The sequence below is a fragment of the Sciurus carolinensis genome, chromosome 4 (genome assembly GCF_902686445.1).
Source record: "Sciurus carolinensis chromosome 4, mSciCar1.2, whole genome shotgun sequence".
Classification (NCBI taxonomy): Eukaryota; Metazoa; Chordata; class Mammalia; order Rodentia; family Sciuridae; genus Sciurus; species Sciurus carolinensis.
Genome location: NC_062216.1, coordinates 99,173,904 through 99,199,638, shown reverse-complemented (window position 1 = coordinate 99,199,638; position 25,735 = coordinate 99,173,904). Strand labels below are relative to the sequence as shown.

General features: G+C 36.0%; 1 long non-coding RNA gene across 1 annotated transcript in view; it reads left to right on the top strand.

Moving 5' to 3' along the window:
• LOC124982022 (uncharacterized) overlaps nt 1–22,903 on the top strand; it is a 43,434-nt gene extending 20,531 nt beyond the window's left edge. Inside the window, exon 3 of the long non-coding RNA XR_007108163.1 lies at nt 22,362–22,903. This is a non-coding gene — a long non-coding RNA (uncharacterized LOC124982022). The remainder of the gene's footprint in view (nt 1–22,361) is intronic.
• The last annotated feature ends 2,832 nt before the right edge of the window (nt 22,904–25,735 follow it).

Genomic DNA, 25,735 nt, shown 5'->3' with positions numbered 1-25,735 from the left:
GTTTTTTTTCTGATAATAGCCATTCTAAGTGGGGCGAGATAATATCTCATTGTAGTTTCGATTTGCATTTCCCTGATGGTTAATGATGTTAAGTATTTTTTCATATATTTCCTGTCATTTGTGTTTGTATATGTGTTACTTTTACTCTTTACCACTCTCTGAAGAAGAATAGAATTGTTCTGCTAGTCTAAAAATGATAGTAAATCACAATTGCTGAAGTACAGATTTTTATTTTTTTTTTATTTTTTTATTTATTTATTTTTTATTTCTTTATTTTTCCCTTCCCCCCCACCCCTCCCACCCTTTTCCCTTTATACAGTCCTTCTTTCCTTCATTCTTACCGCTCTCCTTAGCCTAACTCTAAACCTAACCCTAAACCTAATGCTAACCCCTCCCACCCCCATTATATGTCCTCATCCACTTATCAGCGAGATCATTCGTCCTTTAGTTTTTTGAGATTGCTTATCTCACTTAGCAGGATATTCTCCAATTTCGACCATTTGCCTACAAATGCCATAATTTTATCATTCTTCATTGAGGAGTAATATTCCATTGTATAAATATGCCACAGTTTCTTTATCCATTCATCAACTGAAGGGCATCTAGGTTGGTTCCACAATCTGGCTATGGTGAATTGAGCAGCAATGAACATTGATGTGGCTGTATCTCTGTAGTATGCTGATTTTAAGTCCTTTGGGTATAGGCCAAGGAGTGGGATAGCTGGGTCAAATGGTGTTTCCATTCCAAGCTTTCTGAGGAATCTCCACACTGCTTTCCAGAGTGGCTGCACTAATTTGCAACCCCACCAGCAATGTATGAGTGTTCCTTTTTCACCACATCCTCGCCAACACCTATTGTTGCTTGTATTCTTGATAATCGCCATTCTAATTGGGGTGAGATGAAATCTTAGGGTAGTTTTGATTTGCATTCTCTTATTACTAGGGATGTTGAACATTTTTTCATATATCTGTTGATTACTTGTACATCTTCTTCTGTGAAGTGTCTGTTCATTTCCTTAGCCCATTTGTTGATTGGATTATTTGTATTCTTCGTGAAGAGTTTTTTGAGTTCTTTATAGATTCTGGAAATTAGCGCTCTATCTGAGGTATGGTTGGCAAAGATATTCTCCCACTCTGTAGGCTCTCTCTTCACATTTCTGATAGTTTCCTTTGCTGAGAGAAAGCTTTTAAGTTGGAATCTATCCAGTTGTTGATTCTTGCTTTTATTTCTTGTGCTATGGGAGTCCTGTTAAGGAAGTCTGATCCTAAGCCAACAAGTTGAAGATTTGTACCTACTTTTTCTTCTATAAGATGCAGGGTCTCTGGTCTGATTCCAAGGTCCTTGATCCATTTTGAGTTGAGTTTTGTGTAGGGTGAGAGATAGGGGTTTAATTTCATTCTATTGCATATGGTTTTCCAGTTTTCCCAGCACCATTTGTTGAAGAGGCTATCTTTTCTCCATTGCATATTTTTGGAACCTTTGTCTAGTATGAGAAAATTGTATTTATTTGGGTTTGTGTCCATGTCCTCTATTCTGTACCATTGATCTACCTGTCTATTTTGGTACCAATACCATGCCGTTTTTGTTACTATTGCTTTGTAGTAGAGTTGAAGATCTGGTATTGCAATACCCCCTGCTTCGCTCTTGCTACTGAGGATTGCTTTAGCTATTCTAGGTTTTTTATTCTTCCAGATGAATTTCATAATTGCTTGCTCTATTTCTGCAAGGTACATCATTGGAATTTTAATTGGAATTGCATTGAATCTGTATAGCACTTTAGGTAGTATAGCCATTTTGACGATATTAATTCTGCCTATCCAGGAACATGGGAGATCTTTCCATCTTCTAAGGTTTTCTTGAATTTCTTTCTTTAGTGTTCTGTAGTTCTCATTGTAGAGGTCTTTCTCCTCTTTTGTGAGATTGATTCCCAAGTATTTTATTTTTTTCGATGCTATTGTGAATGGGGTAGTTTTCCTAATTTCTCTTTCTGAAGATTCATCACTTATGTATAAAAATGCTTTGGATTTATGAGCATTGATCTTGTAACCTGCTACTTTACTGAATTCACTTATGAGTTCTAAAAGTTTTCTGGTGGAATTTCCAGGTTCCTCTAAATATATAATCATGTCATCAGCGAACAGGGATAGTTTGAGTTCTTCTTTTCCTATTCGTATCCCTTTAATTTCTTTGGTTTGTCTGATTGCTCTGGCTAGAGTCTCAAGGACGATGTTGAATAGAAGTGGTGAAAGAGGGCATCCCTGCCTTGTTCCAGTTTTTAGGGGGAACGCTTTCAGTTTTTCGCCATTTAGAAAGATATTAGCCATGGGCTTAGCGTAGATTGCCTTTATAATGTTTAGGAATGTTCCCACTACCCCAATTTTTTCTAGTGTTTTGAGCATGAAGGGATGCTGTATTTTATCGAATGCTTTTTCTGCATCTATTGAAATAATCATGTGATTCTTAACTTTAAGTCTGTTGATACGGTGAATGACATTTATTGATTTCCGAATGTTGAACCAACCTTGCATCCCTGGGATAAAACCCACTTGATCGTGGTGCACTATCTTTTTAATATATATTTGTATGCGATTTGCTAAAATTTTGTTGAGAATTTTTGCATCGATGTTCATTAAGGATATTGGTCTGAAATTTTCCTTCCTCGATGTGTCTCTGTCTGGTTTAGGTATCAGGGTGATATTGGCTTCATAGAACAAGTTTGGGAGGGTTCCCTCCTCTTCTATTTCATGGAATACTTTGAGGAGTATTGGAATGAGCTCTTCTTTAAAGGTTTTGTAGAACTCGGCTGAGAACCCATCTGGTCCTGGACTTTTCTTTGTTGGTAGGCTTTTGATGACCTCTTCTATTTCATTGCTTGAAATTGGTTTATTTAGGTTGTGTATGTCCTCCTCGTTCAGTTTAGGTAATTCATATGTCTCTAGAAATTTGTTGATGTCTTCGAGGTTTTCTGTTTTGTTGCAGTATAGATTTTTGAAATAGCTTCTAATTATGTTTTGTATTTCACTCGTGTCTGTTGTGATGTTTCCTTGTTCATTCCGAATTTTAGTAATTTGAGTTTTCTCCCTCGTCTTCTCTTTGTTAGTGTGGCTAAGGGTTTATCAATTTTATTTATTTTTTCAAAGAACCAACGATTTATTTTGTTAATTTTTCCAATTGTTTCTTTTGTTTCGATTTCGTTGATTTCGGCTCTGATTTTAACTATTTCCTGTCTTCTACTACTTTTGGTATTGGTCTGCTCTTCTTTTTCTAGCGCTTTGAGCTGTAGTGTTAAGTCGTTTATTTGTTGATTTCTACTTCTTTTTTGAATGCACCCCATGAAATAAATCTTCCTCTAAGTACTGCTTTCATAGTGTCCCAGAGATTTTGATATGATGTGTCTTTGTTCTCGTTTACTTCTAAGAATTTTTTTATTTCCCTCCTGATGTCTTCTGTTATCCATTCATCGTATAATAGTGTATTATTTAGTCTCCAAGTATTGGAGAAGTTTCTGTTTTTTATTCTGTCATTTATTTCTAATTTCAATCCATTATGATCTGATAGAGTACAAGGTAGTATCTCTATCTTCTTGTATTTGCTAACAGTAGCTTTGTGGCATAAAATATGGTCTATTTTAGAGAAGGATCCATGTGCTGTTGAGAAGAAAGTGTATTCATTCTTTGTTGGATGGTATATTCTATATATGTCTGTTAAGTCTAAATTGCTGATTGTGTTGTTGAGATCTATAGTTTCTTTATTCAATTTTTGTTTGGACGATCTATCCAGTGGTGAGAGAGGTGTGTTAAAATCGCCTAGTACGATTGTGTTGTGGTCTATTTGAATTCTGTAATTGAGAAGGATTTGTTTGACGTACGTGGATGAGCCAATGTTCGGGGCATAGATATTTATGATTGTTATGTCTTGCTGATTTATGCTTCCCTTAAGCAGCATGTAATGTCCTTCTTTATCCCTTCTGACTAGTTTTGGTTTGAAGTCCACATTATCTGAGATGAGGATGGATACTCCAGCTTTTTTGCTGTGTCCGTGTGCTTGGTATGTTTTTCCCCATCCTTTCACCTTTAGTCTATGGGTGTCTCTTTCTATGAGGTGAGTCTCTTGCAGGCAGCATATTGTTGGATTTTTCTTTTTAATCCAATCTGCCAGTCTGTGTCTTTTGATTGATGAATTCAGGCCATTAACATTCAGGGTTATTATTGTGATATGATTTGTATTCCCAGTCAATTGACTCATATTTGTTTTTGGCATGATTTGGTTTCTCCTTTATTTGGCTATTCCTTTAGGCTAGCGCCTCCTGTTGCTGATTTGCATCGTTGTTTTTCATCTCTTCCTCATGGAATATTTTGCTGAGAATGTTCTGTAATGCTGGCTTTCTTTTTGTAAATTCCTTTAGCTTTTGTTTATCATGGAAGGATCTTATTTCATCGTCAAATTTGAAGGTAAGTTTTGCTGAGTATAAGATTCTTGGTTGGCATCCGTTTTCTTTCAGGGCTTGGTAAATGTTGTTCCAGGCCCTTCTGGCTTTTAGGGTCTGGATTGAAAAATCTGCTGATATTCTTATTGGTTTCCCTCTGAATGTAATTTGATTCTTTTCTCTCGTGGCCTTTAAAATTCTGTCTTTATTTTGTATGTTAGGTATTTTCATAATAATGTGCCTTGGTGTGGGTCTGTTGTAATTTTGTATGTTTGGAGTTCTATAAGCCTCTTGTATTTGGTTTTCCATTTCATTCTTCAGATTTGGGAAATTTTCTGATATTATTTCATTGAATAGATTGTTCATTCCTTTGGTTTGTTTCTCTAAGCCTTCCTCAATCCCAATAATTCTTAAATTTGGCCTTTTCATGATATCCCATAATTCTTGTAGATTCTGTTCATGATTTCTTACCATCTTTTCTGTTTGGCCAACTTTGCTTTCAAGATTAAATAATTTGTCTTCAATGTCTGAGGTTCTGTCTTCCAGGTGCTCCATTCTATTGGTTATGCTTTCTATGGAGTTTTTAACTTGGTTTATTGTTTCCTTCATTTCAAGTATTTCAGTTTGGTTTTTTTTCAGTATCTCTAACTCTTTATTGAAATGATCTCTTGCTTCCCGTATTTGGTCTTTTAACTGTTGATTGATGCGATCATTTAATGCCTGCATTTGCTCTTTCATCTCCTCCTTCAATGCCTGCATTTGCTCTTTCATCTCCTCATTAGCTTCCCTGATCGTTTTAATTACGTACATTCTGAACTCCCTTTCTGACATTTCTTCTGCTGTGCTGTCATTGGGTTTTATTGATGTAGTATCTAAGTTTGTTTGGGACATTTTCTTCCCTTGTTTTCTCATATTGGTCAGTTGTCAGTGGGACCCTGAGATATTGCAGTTTTCCGCTATTGGCTTATAGTGTCCCGGTAGATTTCCAGTGTATCACCTCCCAGCCTTCAGTAGCCTGATGTCTTGGAGGAATCTGATAAAGCAGCGTATCCAAAGAAAACTGCCCCTAGCCCCCTACTGGTTCCACGATTTGGAACTGGCTCTGTGCTGAAATGCTCTCACTGTGGGCCTGCACCGTGCAGCTGGCCGTGTGGGAGGAGCTCACTGCCGGAGTGTGGAAGGCTACCTTGGGAAGACTCTAGCTGCCCTGCCCAGCTCCAATAAGCCACCTCTATCTGGGCCTGCCCCCTGGGCCGAGCTTTACCCAGTGGGCAGACTCACCCGTGGCTCTATTTCAGTCCGAGTCTCTCAATGCCTCCCCTTCTTAACTCCTGGGTTCTGGAGCGACAGGGGGTGCAGTCTCCCTCTAGGCTGCCATCTTGGATTGCCCCGAGAAGAGAGCCTGCAGCCGGAGTGGGCAGAACCGCCTGAAGAGGTGTCTGGCTGCCCTGCCCTGATCCCAGAGGCTGTTTGCGGATCGAGGCTCTCCGTTGGTTCGGGGCCTTGTGGCTGGTTCTATGTAGAAAGTCTCTGACTGGGTGGTCAGCTCCGAGAGGCTAGCCTTGAACGGCACCTCCCACCGCAGGGGTCCAGACTACTTGGGGAAGTCTCTGGCTGCCCTGTCTGGACCCTGAATCTGCTTGCGTGCCAGAGTACGCTGAGCTGCACTGGCTCCGGGACTCGGAGCTTGTTCTGGTCAGAAAGGCTCTCACCAGCGGGCCAGTTCCGTTCCGAGAACCTGGAGAAGCTGGCTGTGTGGGCGGGGCCCACCGCCGGAGTGCGCAGGGCTGCCTGTGGATGACTCTAGCTGCCCTGCCTGGCTCCGATAAGCCACCTCTATCTGGGCCTGCCCCCCGGCCGAGCTTTACCCAGTGGGCAGACTCACCCGTGGCTCTATTTCAGTCCGAGTCTCTCAATGCCTCCCCTTCTTAACTCCTGGGTTCTGGAGCGACAGGGGGTGCAGTCTCCCTCTAGGCCGCCATCTTGGATCGCCCCGAGAAGAGAGCCTCCAGATTTTTAAAGACAGTAGTAAACAGAGAAGTTGGTGTTAGACAGGACTCTTCATGCTCAGCCCAGATTTACAAAAAGCTCTTGTTATATTGAATTTGTTGTTGTTGTTTAATCCCAAAATGAGATTAAATACTAAAAATTATTTTAGTTTCAGTTTTGGTGACTTTTAAAAATAACTTATAAGTGTGAAAAATAACCTTTGAGCCTTGTCGTCTTATGGTTCATTCCTGCAGTTGCTTATTTCAATAGGTTACCACTAGCATTGTCTATTTTGCTTATTATACTATTGCTTTACCTTTTCAGGAAGTCAGTAACACAAGTTTTCTTTTAACTTCAGAGAATTTTATGCAAGTAATATCTTCTTTAATTGTTTGCCATTTGTCTCAGTTTTGTGAGTGAAGAAATGATTTTTCAATCCTTGTTTCACAGCTGTTATATCTATATTCATATTCTTCTGGTAGCCATCAATCACTTGTAATTTTAGGAAGCTGGATCAAGTTCCATTAAGTACGTTAGCATTTGACTGATATTGTAGATTAAGTGCAAAATGCTTAATAAGTCACTAGGCAACATCCTCTGCCTAGAATTATTCTAATTTTCTTACTGTCATATGAGCTGCTCTCCCTAGATATTTCAAAGACCTTTCTTTGTTCATTGCAAGGGCATTTTAAAGCTTCCACACACTTGTATAAGATTAATTTCTGTCCCTTCAGCAAAAATTTTCACGTTTCTCCTTTATTAATTAAAAAGTCCTCCTTCCTGCAAGTCAGGAGTTGTTTAACCATTATTTAAGCTCATGATGTTTCACCTAATGTTTTGGTATTCATGACTTCTTTATATAGTAAGTATTCACTGAACACATATATTTTTATAGCAAATATGAAAATAAGCCAAACATGTAAATGTGTAAAATTATAATGTGTTTTATTTTCTTCCACCTGAGCAGAATGCCCACCTGAAGTGTGAGTTTACTTGACAGCCAGAAGTCTTAACATAGTCAACTGCCAAAAACAATAAATACTTTAAAAAAGCCAGGTATTTAAGATGAAGCAAATATTTCCTATTGGTACTTACTCAAATATTTACTACGTACATTTTATAAACACCAATGAATATGTATAACACATATGTAAGAAATAAAGCTAATAGTAAAAAGAATCCTTGAATAATTTAGTAACTAGAATATTGCCTTTTCCTGGATACCTTGTCCTGTCTCTTAGGACTACCTCCAAGGTAAACACAACGTTTTTTTAAAAGATGTTCTCCTTTTAAGGTGTAGGTATGGTTTTACCACATTATCTATCACTAAAATATGCATTGCTCCTCTGTGCTTTCTATCATGCTTTACACAAATGATAAGTTTTAGCTTACTATTTCTTAGTGAATGCTCTGTTTCCAAGATTCATATAAAAAGTATCCCAGTAAAAATAACATCACCATCTAACTCTTCCTAATATTTAAACAGATATGACACCAACCTTCCAGAGAATGAATTAAAAAGTGACACTTTCACATCATCTAAAACTTAACTGTTGGGGCCGGGGATATAACTCAGTTGGTGGAGTGCTTGCCTACCATGCACAAGGACCTGGGTTCAATCCCTAGCACCACCAAAAACAAAAAACAAAAAACAAAACAAAACAAAACAAAGAAAAAGTTAACTATTAAGACCAACTTAAAGTTAACACCAAAATCTGAATAAAATTAGAGAAATGACAATTGCAGGTAAATTTACCAAAAACAAGATGAAAAAAATTCTAAAGAAAGTATTATCAAATCAATCTCATACATATACACAAAAGATGATACTATGTACAAACCTGGCTTTGTTTCAGGACTTTTGACAATTATAACATGTCAGTGTGGGTTCATCAATTGTAAGAAATTCATCACTGTGGTGGTGGAAGTTGCTAATGGGAAGTTGCTTACAGGCTACCCATGAAAGGGGGCAGACAGTATACGGGAAACTTCTATAACTGCCTTTCAATTTTGCTAGGAATCTGAAAATCCTCTAGAAACATGAAGTCTTTTAAAAATATAGGAATCAAAAAAGTTTGTTTTTTTTTTAAGTATAGAATTCTTAGGATATCATGTAAGGAGTAAGTATCATCTGACAGTAGGAAAACTAGAGCTAAAGAATAAATACATCTAATAGGCTTAATTGTGAGAACAAAAGTGTGATAAGAATGGGAGAATAATACCTAAGTGTTATATATGCTCTGAAAAACAGAATAACTAAAATAATTTTATTACATATATAGATTTTATCATCTGTACACATTTGCATGTCTATTGCCACAGTTCCATCACAAGGATCCCAGTGCTGAGTAGAGATCAGCCACTTTCCCTGCTCCTCCATCCTAACAACCACTAAATGGGCATTTTTAAAGCAACAACTGGAAAAATATATCTATTGCCTTAAAATATATCTATGTCAGTAAATATTTTTAATCTAGTTAGACAATTTGATATGGAATTACATACAGGAAAATAAGCATGCAGGAATAGTTAGGAAACCCTGAAAATAAAAAGGAATAAGAGGGAGCAGTTCATCCAGGCATTGAGAAAAACTCTATGTCTCTAAAATTAAAAATATTGGTATTGATACATGAAAAGACAAATAGAGTTCATGAGTTGGAAAAATCAATATATATTAAAATAGCAATTCAAATCACTATGGTAAAAATGAGCTTTTAAAAACACATTGTGCTCAATTACCTGGATGACCATTTGTAAATGAAAGATTAGAACCATAGCTACTGCCATATACCAGGATAAAATCAAGATGACCATTCACATTAATGGAAAAAAATTAAGCCTTATAAGAAGTTAGGAGAAAAAAAACTTGAGTGTAAAGTAAGTTGTCTAACCACATTTTAAAATATATGTTAATAAGTCTGTTAAATTTAACTACATTTTTAAAAAGACTTTTTCATGACAAAAAGACTAACATGGTAATCAAAATCAAGTGACAAAATAGGAGTAAATAATTGCAACATAAAAAGGATAGAGGGCCATCATAACTAAGTCAAAAAATAATAATGTAAAAATTGCAGAAAGGACAGAACACTGCTAAATGGGTAAACCTCACAAAACAAAATCCAAACAATTCACAGAAAAAATATAAAATGATATAAAAATGACCTCAAATAAATGAGATGATGTTCAAATTCACTTGTCACACTTTTGTGAAAATTAAGCTACTTTAAATCCATTTCTATACCATTGAAATCTAAAAAATTCAAAGACAAAGTTACAATACCCTGTGTTTCATAAGGTTTGAGATTACAGGCACTCTCATACATTGTTGATAAGAATGTAATTTGATGCAACACTTAAGAAGGTTAATAAGGCACGATGTGGCAAAACTACGTGTGAATTTACCTCTGAGCTAGCAATAGTGCTTTTAGAAATTTACACCTAGAGACTCTAGGTTAATATGTGGAAGCTCTTTGTACTATTCCACTACATCAAAATGAAACTTAGCAAAGCTCTTCAGTGGTGTTAACAGAATAGTATTTAGGGGCATGTGTGTCCAGAAGGGTAGATAAAGGAGGTTCTGTTGGTACTATGGGAATTCTGCTCACATGGGTGGCTAGGTAGGAGTTTACTTTGTCATCACTTACTGGAGTGGGTACTCATGTTTTTTACACTTTTCTGTAACTATTTTATAATTCAATAAAAATGTCACCAAGAAGTTTTGTTCTAGTCGTGGTCCTTTGTTTTCACTGAATAGACAGTAATAATAGGGGAGAAATACTAAGTTATATGTCCTTGATGATCAACATTTTGTCCTTTACCAGTGAGTGGTTATAAAGAATGGTAATTCTTTATAATAAAGAAAGATTCTTTATGTGAAAGAAAAAGACACATGTCTTTTCTTTAAGTGCTTCTCTGAGGCGCATACTTGAGAGTAAACTAAATGGTAGGATGCAAACAAGTTCAAGTTTATTTGATAATGCAATTATTTTCCAAAGTGTTTCTAAAAATTTATGCTGCTAGTCACAATCCCTTCACAACAATATCTTCACTGCAATCTCTTCACTACAAAAGTTATCAAAGTTCTTAATGTACATGATTGAGTGAGGAAGGATACTTGGAAATTCCCTCAATTCCTTCATGCTCATCAAGGGGGGGTGGGAGGAGTTAGTGTTAGGGTTAGAGTTAGGGTTAGGGAGGGGGGCAAGAATGGAGGAAGCAAGGACTGTATAGAGGGAAAAGAGGGGTGGGAGGGGTGGGGGGGAAGGGGGAAAAAAATAACAGAATGAATCAAACAACATTACCCTATGTAAATTTATGATTACACAAATGGTATGCCTTTACGCCATGTACAAACAGAGAAACAACATGTATCCCATTTGTTTACAATAAAAAAAAAAGTTAGGGATGGGTTTGTCACTAGAGGTAGAGGGCTTGCCTAGTGTGTGAGAGGCAGTGGGTTTGATCCTCAACAGCACATAAAAGAATAAGTAAACAAATAAAATAAAGTTAAAAAGTATTTGTTAAAAAAAAATGAACTTATATAGGATACAGATACTGAGTGTAGATATGTTCAAGGAATATGGTCTATTATAATGTAAGAAGCTAAAGACTAGAAACATTTCAATTTTAAAGTCAGTCAATTCATGGCCCCTCCCCACTTTTCCCTCATCCCCAAGGTGTTATCTAGTTCCTAAAGGCTCTTGTCTGGGCAGTTGTGGGTGTGGTATTCTTTGAGGGCAGTTTCTTGTCTTTATGTTGGTATATCTTGAGGTTGACAGTCCTACCTGGTCCTTGGCAAGTTTCCTTCTTGACATCCCCTGAGGTGTTTGTGTTCCCATCTGCACCCTGGCCTTGTGTTCCATATTGCATAGACCTTCTCGTATCATCCTGAATCCTTTACAGGGTCCACAAATTCTTACAACTAACGTTCACATAATCCTCAAGGACATAGAAAAGTTGTAGCGTTCTCTCATAGTACTCCAAGGATGTGAAAGACTCACCGAGGCTGCCTGTTATGGTTTCAATATGAGGTGTCCCAAAAGAGCTCATGTGTGAAAAAATGCAAGAAAGTTTAGAGGTAAAATGATCTGGTTATGAGAGGTTTAACCTAATCAGTGCATCAGTCCCCTGATAGGCATTAACTGGATGGTATCTGTAGGCAGGTAAGGCGTGGCTGGACAAGGTGGGTCCCTAAGGGGGTGCCTTTCGGGTTTTTATTTTGTCCTGTTGAGCAGAGCCCTTTCTCTCTCTCTCTCTCTCTCTCTCTCTCTCTCTCTCTCTCTCTCTCTCTCTCTCTCTCTCTCTCTCTCTCTCTCTGTCTCCTTCCTGGTTCCATATCCTGAGCTGTTTTCCTCTGTCACACTCTTCTGCCATGATGTTCTACCTCACCTAGGGTCCACAGCTCAGGCCATCTATGGACTGAGACCCCTGAAAGCATTTCCAAAATAAAATTTTCCTGCTCTAAAATTGTTCTTATAATATCTTTTGTTCACAGCAGCAAAATGCAGCCATCTTCATAGAGGTGGGAATCTCTTCAAGTCTCCTACTTCCAGGGTCTCAGACAAAAATCCAAACAAAATACTCTGTGTCTGCAGATGTGCATACATCTCTGCTGATGCTACCACCACTCCTGTATTGGGATCAGGCACAGACATTCTTTATACCTCAGTCTCCTGCTTCCCTTCCAACTGTTTCATTTGCAGCTCAGATAGTGTCTCACAGTTGGGGATGGGACAGTGTACATCCCTCCAAATTTCTTTCCATGTTGCTCTTAGGTTTAAAAGTCAACCATAATCTGTTGCCTTTAGAGAAAATTCTTTAAAGTAATGGATAATTTGAGTCTAGCAGTTCAATTGGTTGAGAGTTTAGTAATGGGCAAGGTAAGCATCAGTTTTTGGAAGCAAAAAGAGTGTTTTATAAAATAAATAAAATACATGATACTTTTTCCTCATAATGTTCTACCATTCAAGCAAAGTGAAGATGTGTGTGAAGTATGTAGCTGGATAAGGGTAGCCTATTAGATTCAATACCTGATCTGTGTGTCTTAAAAATCTATGACAAAAATACTACTGCTTTCCTTAGGGCAAAACTGCTTTCTGGCTACACTCTCTGTCCCATGAGGAACAGGTTCTGAGGGCCACCAGTTAAAATAGCAGACACAGCACTGACCACCATTTACATAACATACTTCATTTTCTGTCTCACCTAGGAAGAATCAATTCACAGAGAAGAAAGAAAAGAGTAAAGAAGAGGGAAGGCAGGGGGGCAAAGTATGGATTGCCCGTTCTCTTCTTTTGATACTCAAGAGTATTTACCTAATACATCCCCAGGCTTCGAGGCAGGCATCTTCCCCTGCAGACATTGAATATTCTGGTTCTCAGGTGCTACAGTTTGGATCTTAAATGTCCCCCAAAGGCCATGTGTTAGGTGGCATGGTCCCTAACATGGTACTACTGAGAGGTGGTGGAACTTCTAAGAGGTGAGGTCTTCAGGTTAATGGATATGTGCTTTTGAAGAAGACATCAGAATCCTGGTCCTTTTCCTCTTTTTCACCTCTCAGTCATGAGGTAAGCAGTTTTGCTCCGTCACACATTCTCACCAGGTTGTGCTGTTATAGGCCCCAAACTATAGGCCAACCAATCACCCACTGAAACCTCTAAGACTGAGCTAAAATAACCCTTTTTTCTTCTAAGTTATAGTGACAGAAAATTCACTAACACATGATGCATTTGCTCTCTGACTTTTTCCCAGACAAAAATGCCTGAGGGAGTAGTGCCCAACTTAAATCCCTTCTGTGAAGTCATTAAGCCCGCTCATAAAAAGTTTATCAGTCCTTAACAGACTCTGTTCTCTCCACAGTGGCTGTGGGAATGCTGGGAAGTGAGACTGTCATTTTCAAATCTGATTGGAATCAACTAAATTATTCTATTTCCTCTTGTAGAAGGAAATTTAGTAAGCTTATAAAGATCATTTGCAGCCTAATTTGAGCTGGTGCTTCACATGCCAGTACACATAGACTCTGCCTTTGAAAAGTTAACCATTAGATATCGTTCAGGTAAAAACTTTTTAATTAGATTTCTATTAAAATGGAAAAGTGCAAATATGTTGCCCAAATATTTATTAAAACATAGGTTTTTTTTCGGCAACAAATAGGATCCTAAGAGAATAAAGCAATCAATCCTGTGCAGACTGATTACCCTTCATTTGACTTTTAGTATTCTCAGGAAGAATCAGAATAATAATAATAATAATAATAATAATAATAATAATCAACTTTGGAAAATAAATTTTGATGAGAAATGAGTGAAAAGAATTCTGGAATACTGTATTTTTATGGCTTATGTCAAGCCTATGTGAATCATACAAGAAGCAGCCTAGAGTTTGGCTGTAATATTAGGAAACTTAAGGAAGATAGGGAAGGCATACAGAAATCTTTTAAAAAAAAAAAAAACCATGTCCTTTGAGCTATTCTTTCTTATGTCATTAGAAATTCAAAAAGAGCTAAATTTGGGCATCCAAATTTTTCAAAATTACAGAAATTCTATTGTTATTTTAATAGACCCCTAGCTAGATCTAGATATTTGCTAGAATTAGAAGTTTCACTGAACACCAAAGACACATAAAGAACCTGGTTGTTATTTGCTGGTTTGGTTTGGTTGGAATGGAGCATTGTGAACTGATTTGAAGATCCTAGGATTCTAAAATCATTCTTTTAGTAAAATTAATCCATACTATAATAAAATGCAGATAAAATAATAATGGAAGCAAGTCTTTAAACCTCTCCTACTCCATTTATAGGAGTAATTTGTAAAGAAAACTCTTTTCCAGTTGACCATGATCTGCACTTTTAAAAATACATTAAGGCAAACCTCAGCTATTGACCTTTTATAGAGTTGAGGAGAGATTCAATTAGGTCCATAGACTGAAACCACTGCAAAGTCAAGGGAAGTCAGGAAATAGTTCATAATTGCACATAGTGGAAGAGAGTGGAGAGAATTAATTGGGGTTAAAGCACAAGATATTATGTTCTTTTATGGAGTTTTTCCAGTTGCCTCATTGTAAATCTTTTATTTCCATCACTAACTCTGAAACAATTATCTTAAAAATTCTGATAAAGATATAGTTCAGAGTAATTGAGCATTCAGCTTATCAAGGAAATGCACTTTACAAAATAATGAGGCATAATACCCCCCAAAATGAATAAAATATATATTATAATTTATATGATAACACTATTAAGAATAACTAAATTAAAATTTGTGAACCTGCTCCAATTTAAAGATTAGAATATAAATATTTTTTCAAGCTTATTGTCATCACCAATCAGAATCTTTTTTGCAACCCTGAATAAAAGCATATTTTGTTGGCTCATGTAGCTTCCCTTTTTCCTATTCCCATGCTTCAACTCTTTTTCTTCCATATTACCTATATTCACATGGCAAGTGGTCTCACTCTCTTTTTCATGTTGCAACATACATTTTTATTAGAGCCTGATAAGATATAATTATTGTTAATCAGCAATAATGTATTCTGTTTGGAGTAAGGAAATAAATCCATTATTTCTTTCAGTCAAATTTAAATTTGATTCAATTCTAACTAGGTAATTCTTATAACACAAAGACACCTGGGAAGAAATCATTACCCAGAATTGGTTGAATTCATACTTCCCTATCAACTGAGGAAACTTAATTGAATAGTTATGGTTTGCACCATGACCTAAAGGACAAAGCTGTGGTGAATTCCAAAATACATCACAATCTCCATGTGTTCTCATTCAAATTTTTCTTCTTTTAGTTAGATAAACCCCAAGCTATTTTACTTATGTTCGCCAAGTGATTTAAGAATACCTAAACCAATAATCAGCTTCAGTGCTTTGCAGACAGAATCATTGGAATAGTGATGAATCATAAGCTTCACTTTGAATGAAAAGTTCATGGTGAGAGATGGAAGGAAAGGCATGTTTTCCCCTTACCTGTGAATTATGAAAATAGAAGAACATACAAAATTGTTCTCTTATGGACCTCTTTGGAGATCTGCACCTATATTGTAGCATGGAAGTGCATATGTGTGTACACATTAATTCAACCACTGTTTATTTTGAGTGGCAATGCTTATTTCTGAGAATAAAGAGATTTTTATTAGCAGAATTATAATATGACTGACAGTGAAGGGGCTTATCAGATCTAGAAGAGCATTTTTTCAGCCCAGATTTCGTATTAGGAGTAGCAGTAATTGGTTAACTTTAAAATAGCAAAAGAATAGCTGTTTGCATTGGCACATACCTGTAATCCCAGAACCTTGGGAGGCTGAGGCAGGAGGATTGTTAAGGTCAAGGCCAGCCTCAGCAACTTAGTGAGGATCTAAGCAATTTAATGAGACTCTGCCTCAAAATTTAAAAATAAATAAATAAATAAAAAGGTGCCCTTGTGCTAAATCTCCAGTACCAAAAAAGAAAAAGAAAAAGATAGCACAGTAAAATATAAACAAAAGATGCCCACCTTACCCTTTTTGTTTGGCTATTCAAATATTTTATTTCATATAAATAATTGTTTTATTCTTGAAATGATGATTTTGGTATGATTTAAAATCAGTAAATACACTCCTTAAAAAGTATAGAGTTGTATGAAAATTTTAACACTTTTATTGAGTTGAAATTGACATAGAATAAAAAGTACACATTAGAGGGCTGGGGTTGTGGGTCAGTGGTAGAGCATTTGCCTGGCATGTGTGAGTCACTGGGTTTGATTCTCAGCACTGCATATAAATAAGTGAAATAAAGGCCCATCAACAACTAAAAAAAAAATTTTGTTTTTAAACAGTACATGTTTGATAACTGGGTCAAATGGTGGTTCCATTCCAAGTTTTCTGAGGAATTGCCATAGTGTTTTCCATAGTGGTTGCACTGATTTGCTGTCCCACCAGCAATGTATAAGTGTACATTTTCCCCACATCCTAACCAAAATTTATTGTTGCTTGTATTTTTGATAATTACCATTCTGACTGGAGTGAGATGAAATCTTAAGAGTAGTTTTGATTTGCACTTATCTAATTGCCAGAGATGTTGAACATTTTTAAAATCACCATATTACAGTGATACAGCCATATCGATGTTTATAGCAGCTCAATAGCTAAATTATGGAACCAACCTAGGTGAACTTCAACAGATGAATGGATAAAGAAAATGTGATATATATATATATATATATATATATATACACACACACACACACACACACACACAGTGGACTATTAGTCATAAAGAAGAATGAAATTATGGCATTTGCTGGTAAATGGATAGAGCTGGAGAATACCATGCAAAGCGAAATAAGCCAATCCCAAAAAACCAAAGGCCAAATGTTTTCTCTGATATATGGATGATAATTCACAATAGGAAGGGAGGCTAGGGAAGAATACAGGTACTTTAGATTAGGCAGAGGGAACAAAAGGGAGGGTAAGGGGGTATGGGGGTAAGAATGAATCTAACATTATTGCCCTGTGTACATATATGACTACTCGACCAGTGAGATTCTACATCCTTTACAACCAGAAGAATGAGAAGTTACACTCCGTTTATGTATCATGTGTCAAATTCATTCTATTGTCATGTATAACTAGTTAGAACAAATTCTAATTTTTTTTTTAAAGTACGTATTTGAAGTACACTTCAAACAATTTGATTAGTTTTGACCACAGACACCCATGAAACTGAAAGAATGACCCTGGAAGGAGACATCGGATCTGGAGAGCATCCTGTTGCTTGCTGCCCCGGACAGCTTCAACCTCATTGGCTCCTTCTTAGCTACACCTAGCTCTACCTCTAGCAAAGTTGGCCACCAAATCTACCCTTACCTGAAGTGCTTCCTCTTCCCAACATACATGCTGGACCAAAAGACTGGATATATTCTCTTAATTATGTAAATAAGGAATTAAATTTATGTACTTTGGATTGGCTTATTAATACCCAAACTTGAAGAGCTTGATCGGTCCATGTTAGCATCCTTCACCCCACCATTCACCTGGATTGGACCATCATCACACATGCCTTCAAAAACCCCTGGACAACAGACACCCACTGGCACTCCTCTCTTGGGGCATCCCCTCACCCCCACCTTCTGGGAGCTCTGCTTTTAAAATTTCTATTACTCTAATAAATCCTGCTACTTTGCTTCACCCTTGTGTTCATGGATTTCATTCTTCAAATTCACAACATGAACAACCCACCCATTCTCACTCCATGTTACAAAGCCGTCATCACAAACAAGATAATGAACCTATACATCATTTCCTCTGCCTTTTTGTAATCTTTCTCTGTCCTTCCTTGTTCACATTCTTCCTACCCACAAGCACCCATGGCTCTATTTTATGTCATTATAATTTGCACTTTCAAAATTTATATAAAGTCTCACAGTATATCATATTTTTGTTTGGCATCTTCACTCAGCATAATTGTTTTGAGATTATTATACTGCTATTATCAATAGTTCTTCCATTTAATTGCTGAGTAATATTCCACTATATCGATATGACAGTTCATTAACTATTTGCCTGTTGATGGGTGTTTATAGAGCTGCTACGGACATTTACATATGTGTTTTTATGGTCACATGCTTTTATTTCTTGTGATTAAATGTACCTAGTAATGACATTTGAATTTTCCTAATAACTAAGATCTTGGGAACTATTTCATGTGCTTGCTTGTTATTGATAAATATATCCTTTGGTAAAATACCATTCAAATGTTAAGCTATTTTTAATTATGTTTTTATAATTGAATTTTTCTTTTTTATTGACTATTATACAGAATGGTAGGTTTCATGATATATTGGTAAATGTGTACAACATTATTTGAGCAATTTCACTCTCAAATAACTCTGCTTACCCTCTCCTCCTCCTTCAGCTGATCCTCTCCTTCTCCCCTAATGATCTGCCTTCTACTTTCTATAATTGAGTCCTTTATATATCATAAATATATATATTTATAAATTAAAGAAAGAATTTATTATATATAAATTTATAAATTTATAAATTAATAAAGAATTTATTATATATAAATTTAAGAAAGTTCTTTATATATCATAAATATAAATCATTTATCGGATGCATGAATTGTAAATAACTTCTTCTGGACTGTGGCTGGTCTTTTCATGACCCTACCAGTAACCATTGAAAAGGAGATGTTAGTTTTCATTGAATTCCAATTTATCAATATTGTTGTGGATGCATTTTACTTATTAGTTAGAATAGCCTAGGTTATTCCATTAAACGAAGTTCCTAAGTATCAGGTACTTTTAGAGAAAAGTTCATTTTTTAATGACACTGTAAGTTGAATATGAATCACCAGAAAGCTGTGCTCATAACAATAATTCAGGAACACATAATAATGACAACTTCATCTCAAAAATCTGTGGAAAGGAATTATAAAGAATTGAGTCCTTGTCATTCATATGTGACATGTTACTTCTACTCATTTTGTACTGGCTGCAACAAATCAGAGAGAAATCCCATTCATACGGTTTGAAAATTTTCACCCTTCATTTCTTTTGTGTTTGACATATAATAATTATACATATTTTTGGAGTACAATATGATGTTTAAATTTATGTATACATTATGTAATCACTAAATTAGCATAGTCAGTATATCCATATCCTTAAATCTTTATTATTTCTTTTTGGTGATTACATTTAAAAAAATCCTCTCCTCTTGCTATTTTGAAATATACAATGTATTACTGATAACTATATTCACCCTATGAGTAGTATAATAGAACATCAAAATCTATTCCTCCTTCTTAACAGTGACTTTGTCTTTGGTGACCAGCCTCTCCTCATCCCTTTGCCACCCACTTTGTCCAGTCCTTGGTAGCCACTATTCTACTCTACATTTCTATGAGAATGTTTTTACATTCCACATACCTGTGTGTCTTTTCACAACATTCACTTTTCCATTCTTAAGTCCCTCTCCAGGCTCTAGAGTCCTCCTTAACAACCAGGGGAATGCTCAGACCAGGCACACCTAGTTCAATAGAGGAAACTTCTCCAATGTTCTTCTCAGGCATAGACCCAGAGCACAATGAGAGAGCCTACGAGAGGACAAAACCTACAGCTTCCAGGAAGATAGACCACAGGAATTGTTCCTATGTAGTTCTTTCCCTATTTGCCTGTCCAGTTGTACAGAAAGAAATGTACTGTGGATATTCTTTATTTTTCCTCCTAACCATTGAAGATATCAGGAATAGAAAAACTCACTGCTTTGCAGTTGTTTGATGCATATTGACTATCTAGATCTCAAAGAAAGAAAATTCTTTGTTTCCAGTTGCAGTAGTAGGGAGGAGAGTGGAATGTTTTCATTTTTTTCTGTATTTTTAAAGTTTTTTTTTTAGTATATTATAGTTATACACAATGATGAGGTTCATTTTGACATAATCATTCATGCATAGAATATAATTTGTTCCATTCCAGTCCCCAGTATTTCCTCTAAATTGCATTGAATCTAAGAAAAGAAGATTTGTAGAATTTTGTGAATGAAAAGAAAGAAAAGTAGGCAACCAATGGGAGGAACATAGCTATAGATCTTTGCTTTTATCATCTTCTTTTCTTTTCATAACTTTTGGTGACTTTTAGTGAATAGATTGACTGAAGAATAAATGATGTAGGACCTAAATGCTTTGGATTTTCTTTGTACTTTAGGGAAATGTTTACTATACCAACATTTGGATAAACTGTCCTTCCTTGCTACAGGTTTTGACCTCTTAGTGAAAAGCAGATCTTTTGTGCCTTTAAAGAGTCTCTATTTTTTTGTCCACAGTCACTGATCCCAGATGGATCCTGTAAAGCACAGGTTAGGAGCTGGGAGGGGAGATGTATTCTTTCTTTTGAAAGAGCTAAATTTGACTTTTATTTGTCATCTGATCTCATTGGTTCTATTTATGTTCATCCAACTACATAAAGAAAGCCCACATATTGTGATAAAAATTAAAGAAAACTTCTAGAAGGAAAGGAATCTGAGAAATTCAGGAAGGGAAGGAGGAATGGAAGTCAGACAGGAACTCAGAAAGACCTGGTGATATTATTTGAGTTCACAAAGGCCCTGAAGTCACTTTATATCTTGAATTTCCCACTTATGGTTATAAGAAATGCTGTTTTCTTTCCTTCCCAACATATGCTCCGTTGATAGTGATTCTGGTTACCATAAGTTGTCACTGAAAGGCATCTGCCTAATACAATAAGGTAATCACACACAACACACTCCCCACACACAATTTTTTCTTACGTGAAAGTAACAAATACAGAAACGAGGAAAGAGAGTTCCTTGGTAACTTGTGTACCTATTTTCATTTTTAGATGGGTAACTGCAGGATGACCCATGTTTAGTTGGCTTTATATCTTGGTTGCATGAATTCCTGAGACATCTGAGAAACCTCCCCTGTTCTACTTCCACTGCACTTGCATTCATGTAACAATGCAGAACCAGACTATGTTGTCCTGAGGAGTCAGAATGTGATATCTATACTAGAATATAATGCATTCTGTAAAAATATTTTTGATCTAATTATCAACCTTTAGACCTGATTGCACATGTTAGATCACAGCCTGCAAACCTTCATATCAGCAAAGTTGTTTGGTGATGAAAAATTAGTCTATACCAAATATTCCCCTTAAAGTATAAAGACAATCCAAAGAGTACACATCCTTGATCATTTATTCTTCAGTCGATCTATTCATTTATTATTCAGCACCTACTTTATTCCTTGCTATATATAGGAGATAAAGATTCTCTTTTCTCAACAAGTTCACCAACTTACACAGAGATGACAGTACCTTTCTCTGATGAAATATAATCTAATCTCAGCATTAGAGTTTTCCTAACCTGCTTTGAAAGAAGAGGAAGTCCTGTAAAATGTAACTTTAATAAAAACCTGTTACTGTATTTCTCTGCTGTGAATGAATTAATATAAAAATATAATCATAATCTTTTGTGGTATTATCTGGGACAAAATCATTTTCAGTTGTCATAATTATCAAGACAGAGGAGAATCTATGCATTTATCTGTGATTAGGCATGCACTACGCAGCCGGGTTCTCATTCAAACAAGAAATAATTTTGACGAACTTAAAAGTATTTGAAGCTACAAATTAGGTGCACGACTAAAACTGCTAGGGTGTATTTCATTCTCTTAGGTTTGCTTTGAATGACAAGAATGGGATGTCAAGAGTAAGCCAAATGTGAAATTTCAAGACAATGCAAATATTAGACCAGATAACAGCACCCAAACTTGCAAAACTACAAATAAGCAGATAATCATTATTTACAAAACTTTTTTTTAGTAATTGTCATTTCCCTTCATAAAGTTACAATTGTTCAGACAATAATTTATATATTTTTATATTTATGGACTCAGCATTATATGTCATTGCACTACATTTTGATGTTGCAAACAAAATTATTCACTCTTTAGAAGCAAATTATTTTGAGAGAAACAATAATTTTAGGAGTAAAATTTCCTTACTTTGGTAACTAATGTGCATTTAGAAGCAATTTTACAATCTGCAATATACATGGTTTATCTAATCATTCTTTGACTTTTCTGTGTTGTTTAAACAGTTTATATGTCATGTTTCCCTTTATTAGGGTATATCTTAATATAATCCTAATCAGATTATTTCTGTAGCATGCAAGATACATTTACTTATCAATCAAAATGGCATAGAAAAAAACTAATCTTACTTCTATAAGTAAGAATCTCTGACTCTCTTCAATTCTTTCCATTTGCCATTCACTCTAAGTCCCTAAGAGGAAGTAAATCTTTCTGTTATATCAAACTATAGGAGAGAAGTTAGAGAGTTATTTAGTCAAATTCCAGGTCCAGGGCAGTGAGCAAGGTCATACTGTTCCTAAAGGCTATTTATATAAATCTGTCCTTATTTCTATTTCTTATTTTCAGGTTGCCAGAGAAGAACAATGACCAGAGTCTTTTATTGCATGGCAAAACCAGGATACAACTTTCTTGGCCTTTTTGCCCACCTTTATGTAGGAGTGCCAAGCTACCGAGGGTCTAGACATTCAGAAAAGACAGGATACTCTCTTTCCTTTTTTCACGAAGAATGGCAAGATGCTAAGAACTTAGAGGGGAAGAAAGAGGCTGCTTGAGTCTATGACTGACAGCATAATCTAGCCTAACAAGAGTGGTTCATTCTTCTGGGACCAGAGTAAGAACTGCAAGAGATTCAAAGGGGATTGTACCAATAACATAAAGAGGAAAAGAAATGGAATTGATATGAAAAATACTTGGATCTGGATCCTGAAAAGAGAAGGGAAAGACACCAGAGCAGCTGGAAAAATCTAAGGAAATTAGATATTTCGGAAAGATATGGACAGTTCGTTGAGATCTGGCACAATGATTGTCCATAAGAGTCATGCAAATGTTCAACAACCCATGCCCCATGGCTCTGCTCTGTCATTTGTGGAAGGCTTCCAGGGAAAAGAGTGGCCTCGACTCAGTGACACAGCAAATCTGAGGTACTGTAGCTGGAAGCTATGGGTCAACTGCATCTCTTGCAGCTTGTTGGCCAAGTTCTTCTTGAAGGGATGCAGCTGTGTGACTACCACATCTGCTTGACTGTGTATTATCATACCAGAATTCTCTGCTTTGGATGGGCACAGTCCTGCTTAATAACAATGTTGCTTTTTTATTTAAAATCATTTTTCTTTTTTTTTTTTCCTGCTTCTTCTTCATAGGGACAGGATTCAGGTATTACTCTATCTCCTCACAATTTACAAAAGTCCTAAAACCCATCAAGAGTTCTAATGATTATGTGTCTTTATGTCTCTAAGAATCTCCTTAAAATGTAATTAATGATACCTATCTGCTTACTTAACATGAAACAAATTATGTAACACCATAAGATTATGTTATGAAATATTGCGTGCTTTATTTTCCATATTCTACCCTTTAGAACTATAATCTATTGAAATAAAAATAATGTGACCTAGGTTATAAATGCAAAGATAGTTAGGTAGGTAGGTAGGTAAATAGATCTATATGTATTTTTTATGAAAGCATAGTCAACCATTTAATATTTTCTATTTATTTAGTTTTTCTCCATTGAATAAAAAATTATCCCAGTTGTACTCCTTTATTATTTTAACCCATGGTAACTATACTCTAAAATTTGCTTGAGTGGAAGGATCTATGTTAACACTTTAAAATGTATTGGAGATCTCTTTTTTTCCCCTTTTCGACACCTTCCCTCTGGGGTGGTGGGGTCTAAGCAAGCTGAGGAAAGTATCTGTGCGTGGGGCTGTCAGAATCCCCATGTGGTGTACAATGGGTCTGGGCAGGAGTTCTGCAAAGATGTTGAAACCTAAATAAAGTCAGGAGGACATCTTCATGGAGGACAGGGTGATAATGAAGATCAGAGACTGGTTACAGGAAAGAGTTGATAAAATTCTAAGTATTATAAAGAATATAAAAGCTAGAGAGTCTCATTATCAGAAAAGGGAGTGCAAATATGAAAAGAGAGAAAAGTAGTATGAACTCCCACAGTGGAAAATCATAAAAAGAATCAGTAAAAACTCATGCTTTCACAACTATGAATGATTATAGAAAGTGATATAGATTTAAATGTGTGTACATACGTTCATGTGCATGCACATACATATACTTCCTAGCTTTGTCCAAATCAAGTGTCTGGTGCAAGGATACCAAAAAGCAATGACCTCACTCACCTAGCACCAAATCTTGGATTCTGAATAACATTCTTTGCTAAAAGGAAGCAGGATTCCTTAAACAAATGTTAGACAGCAAGGAAATACTAAAGAAAAATGGCAATATAGTCAAAAGACAGAGAAACTGGCTTGAATGGGCTCCCTTTAGTAAGCCAAAATTAATTTTAGCAATAAAATATATAATGATAATAATAGGATAAAATAGGAAACCATGAGATCACATACTTATGAATAAATAAATACAAAAATAAAAGGAAAAATGGTATAAACAGGATATTCAGTTTCAAAATAGTTCCTCAAAAATTTAATAATTTTTACCATATTGCAACAATAGGACCATCAGTATCAGGGAATTAACATGATATATTATTGTCATGTAATCATCAAACTCATTCATTCATGTTTGTCCAATTATCCACAATTGTTTTATAACCACAGTTCATTTCAAAATCAAGAATTGGATTTACTCTCCTCCATATGACCCCTTTGTCTCCTTCAGTCTGGAGAAGCACTTCTTTCCTTTGCTCTATTGACTTGAATCCTTTTGTGAATGTTTCTTTTTATTGGCGGGGGGTACTGGGGATTGAATAAAGGGCACTTAACACTAAGTCAAATTCCCAGCCTTTTTTATAATTTATTTAGAGACAGAGTCTTGATAAGTTGCTTAGGGCCCACTACATTGCTGAGGCTGGCTTTGTACACGTGATCCTCCTGCCTCAGCCTCCTGAGCTGCTGGGATTACAGGTGTGCACCACTGCATGTAGCCATCAGAGTGTTTCTTAACTTGAATGTCTGATGCTTCCTCATGATTAGATACAGAATATTCATCTTGTGCAGGAACATAAGGAAAGATGCTGCGATATTGCATTTTGGCAGATCCATAGATTTTAATTTTGTCCCATTAATGGTGATTTTCACTTTGTCACATGAAGAAAGTGGTATCTAGAGTCCTTTCCACTTAGAATTTGTCTTCTTTCCCTCTGAAATTCATCACTTGTACATTTTGTCCTGTTTGCAGTTACATTTTCTATGTGTGTGTGTGCACGCACGTGCTCATGTGCTTGGAGGTGGGGGGGGGTGAGAAGAAAATGTGTATTTATTTATTTACTTTGGGACATTGTGTCCCATTAGCCCTAAATAATTCCAAGTATATTTCCTGAAGTAAGGGGACCACAAAGCAATTTCCCAATTTAGATTGATACAATATTTTAATCCATAATCAAATGTCATAATTTCATAAATGTTTATAATTTCATAATCAAATGTCATCATTTATGACTATTTTTCTTTTGCATTGCACTTAATTGCAATAGTTCTTTAGTTTCCTTTAACTTGAAACAGTTTCTCAGTCTTCATCTGTCTTTCTTGACCTTGTTTTTGTTTTTGTTTGTTTGGCTTTTTCTGCAGTGCTGGGAATTGAGCCCAGGACCTTCCCCAGTGAAGTGCACCACTGCTGAAGCTACATCCTCTGCCCTTGACCTTGGTATTTTGGAAGAGTACAGCCTGTTGTTTTGCAGAATGTTTCTCAATTTGAATTTATCTGAGGTTTACACAGAATTAGATTCAGATTATGTACTTTGGAGCAAAATT